This window comes from Asparagus officinalis, chromosome 4, assembly GCF_001876935.1.
Source record: "Asparagus officinalis chromosome 4, Aspof.V1, whole genome shotgun sequence".
Lineage (NCBI taxonomy): Eukaryota > Viridiplantae > Streptophyta > Magnoliopsida > Asparagales > Asparagaceae > Asparagus > Asparagus officinalis.
Genome location: NC_033797.1, coordinates 1588124 through 1591916, shown reverse-complemented (window position 1 = coordinate 1591916; position 3793 = coordinate 1588124). Strand labels below are relative to the sequence as shown.

The following is a 3793-nucleotide window of genomic DNA, read 5'->3' as shown; positions in this document are numbered from 1 at the left end:
ATCACAAACCGGATCCCTCCAAAGAGGGGGATCTCTGTACCTATCACTCACCAGCACGGCTCTTGTTACTCGCGCTTATGTTCCCCAACCGGACGGAGTTAGGTAAAAAGGAACCGTACAATAAGACAAAAAATGAACGCAGAAGCACGGCCCCCACTTTTGGCCCCGTCCCCTTCGCATCAACGGCCACGATCCAGCCACGTAAAGGCGTTCGGGAAACGTGGCACCGTCTTGATTCCTCGCCCGAGCTTCCGTACTTCGCTCGTCCGGAAGCACCCGAAGTTTTCACCGAAGGCCGTTAGTTTTTTTGAGGCCTCAGGTTTCTGCTAACCCCGGGCCCACCTCATTAAAGCGCCGGGTCCCACGAAAAAAGATTCCGAAGTGGCATCTCCGTAAGACCCAACTGATGTCTCTGATGAGTGATTAGGTAGCACCCAACGCTTTGATAAACAAATGTATTGAAAGTTGGACGAGTGGAGTTGTACTGTTGTAGTGATTTTTTTTTATTTTTATTTTTAATGAAAGCCATTTATTAGGGGAAAAAACACATCATAATTCAGTTTTTTTTTTTTTAAATTCACCCCATTTATAAAGAAGAACATCAAAAATTGTACTTACATTTTTTTTTTCTAAGACAGTTGTTACGGGAAGTTATTTACCTATTTTATAGTATTTACTTTGTATAGCAGCGTTCTCTCACTCTAGTCCTTGATTTGCTGCGATGTTTCCAACATTGATAGTAATCTAGCATTCTCAGAAGATCTAAATTTTTATATTTTATATTAAAATTTTTTCTACATTTCCTTATAAATCCTATATTTCACTATGTTTTTTTTTTAAAAAAAATTACAGCTTCTTTATAATAATCTGGCCTCGGCGTTAATGTTTGCGTTACAGGAATTTACCGTAGTATAAACAGTAATCGGATCTGAACCTCTGTACTTAAAGCTACCATTCATTCCACCGTATTTTACTGCATTATAAACAGTAAAGCAAATTAAATGTATTAAAACGGGGATTCTCCTTCTCAAGTATAAAGGATTAAATATGATTTATAAATCAAATGTATTAAAACTTAGATCATTCTTTAATTCTTTAAGTATATAGGAATAGATATGACTTCTAATTTTAAGCGTATAACAATTAAATCAAATTTATTAAAACTTAGATGAAGACAGATTCAAAATCCGGTGCTTATAAAATAGGGGACCGTGCATTGCACGGGGTGTACACTAGTTTTAGTTAGGAAATGATCTAGTAGCTATCAATCTTGGAGTTGATTTTTAGATTTTTTTTGGGTTACTAAATAGGATAGCGATTTTCTCTGTATCTCCGCGATATAGTGTTGAAAATTTATTTTTTTCTCTCTTATCACAATGTTTTTTCACATCTACTCCTCTAAAGAATCCAAAGTATTACCATTCTAGTTACTAATCTATTCCTTTATACAAAAGGGAGAACCAGAGAGTAATTGTTCATACTACAGTAAATGCTACAGCAGGTTTACTGTAGCAATATTACTGTAGCAGATAAGTAACTAAAAAATATTACTGTAGCACACGGGTATACTGTAGCATTTAAAAGGTACTGTAACAGAGCGGGATACTGTAGTATTCCCAGAAAATTTAAAATAGGAGAAGTTAAAAAGGCGGGATTACTGTAGAAAAAAAAAAAACCGTGCTTTGGCTAGTAAGATGGAAAGCAAAAATAGACACAGGAAGCAAGGCTAAAAAAGAAACCTTAGCACACAAGGTATCGGTATCTGAGAAACCACTCAACTTCCGAAACCGACCCGTACTATTCGTACCCGTATCATCTCCACCGTCCAACCCAAATGTCCTCTCCTCCATCGAACCGTCCAAATAATTCCGCGATTAATGGCGAAGAATATCCCTTCACAAGATCCCCAGCTCCCCTCTATAAGTACCCCTGTTAAACCGTCAAATCCCCCCATCTTCTGAAAAAAACCCAAAACCGAAACCCTAATGAGCAAAGAATTAAACGCCGACTACGAAATCGGATCCGAGATGCGGATCGCGGGCCCGCTTTGGGATCGTCCGCGCGCTGCTTCTCTATGCCGTCTCCGGCGAACCCTTCCGCCGTCAATCCATCGCAAGTCACCGCCTCGACCGACCCCTCGACCTCGCTGCGTCACCCCGGAGGCCAAGATAACTACAGGTCGCGCGCGTCGAAACGCTAAGGGTGGTCACATCCACGCCGTTTACGAGGACGAGGAGGCGATCCACCTCGTCCTCGATCTCTGCTCCCGGTCCGGATCTCCTTCGATCGGATCTTCCGCATCCGCTCGCGATGCGGAGACCGGAGGGCGGCGGCGATCATGAACGCAGCTGATGGAGGCGGTCGCGATCTGTCACCGGGCGAGGGATCGGCGCATCGGACATCAAGCCCGACAACGTTCTGTTCGACGATCAGGATCGGTTGAAGACTGGTGACTCCGGTGCGGCCGGAGTGTTTGGGGACGGGGGAGGGGCATGAGGGGGCATTGTGGGAACTCCCGTACTAGTGGCGCGCCGTGAGGTGGTGGCGGGAAAGGGAAGTACGACGAGAAGGTCGGATGTTGGACGCGGGGGTGATGATGTAGGTGATGCTGAGTGAGTGGGTTTCGCGTTGCTAGCGGGAGAGCGGTCAGGGTGGCAGATCTTTGAAGAAGGTTTGTCAGGGGGAACGTTAAGGTTTCGCACGGCGGTTTTCAGGGATGTGTCGCCGGCGGCGAAGGATCTGATGAGGAGGATGCTCAGCAAGGACGTCGGTCGCCGGTTCTCGGCCGAGCAAGTCCTGAGTAAGTCTACTTTATTGATTTATTCAAAAAAAAGAAAAAAAAAAGATTTAGTGTTTTAATGAAACGGAGGTTTTTTGGCCGAGTTTTGTGATTTTCTTTTGCTTCTTTCGGTTGTTTTGGTACTTTGTACTAGTTTTTTTTTTTTCACCAGCACTTGTATTCATTGTACAAAGATCTGAAATGCTATAAAAAAATATTCTTTTTTTTCCCCAGCAAATTCATTTTGTTTTATGGAGGAATCAAATTAACGCTGGGATTTTATCTAAAACCGCATAAACGTCGAGTTTTAGAGATTCTCCCCTGAAGAATAATTCTTTTCCAGGAAAAAGAGAGCAATTTTGGGAAAAGTCGTTGTTTCAACTTCTGATGATATTTAATTGATGATGTTTCAGTGCATCCATGGATTACAAGCGCAGGAGGAGCGAGATTGGTTGCAGATCAAACCTAACTTTAAGAAGGGCGTGCGGTGTTTCTACTAATATTCTGTATGTTTTGTAAAAAAAAAAATATGTGAATAGTAGGGCGGAAAGCTCTGGTTAATAAAATAAAGGGCTTTTTTTTTTCCCGTAATGAATAGAGGTATCTTCTTGGTTCAATTCCACGGAGAGAGACGGTATCATGGAATCCCTGGAATCAAGGGGGGGTAGAGAGAGAGAGAGAGAGAGGGAGAGCCCTTCTTCTAGTAGACTGGAGAGAGTTTGAAGGGGGTTTTGGGCTTTTTATTTTTATTTTTATTTTTAATTTTGGCTTTTGCTATGAGAGCTTTCTTGTAAAGGATCAAGTGAATAAATAAATGTTGGGCTCTTTCGAGTCTTTATCAATTATTATCCCTCTTCAATCATTTAGTAAATTCTAACATCGACGGAGATATAAGCTACTCGCTCTGCCCCCTTGTGTACATATTACAGCTATATAATGCAATTCATTTTATAAGTACCTTTTTATTTTATTTTTTATTTTTGTATTATTATGGCGTGGTCCCCCCCCCCCCTG

At 42.0% G+C, this 3793-nt stretch overlaps 1 pseudogene; it reads left to right on the top strand.

Moving 5' to 3' along the window:
- Positions 1971-3624, top strand: LOC109836206 (annotated as a pseudogene).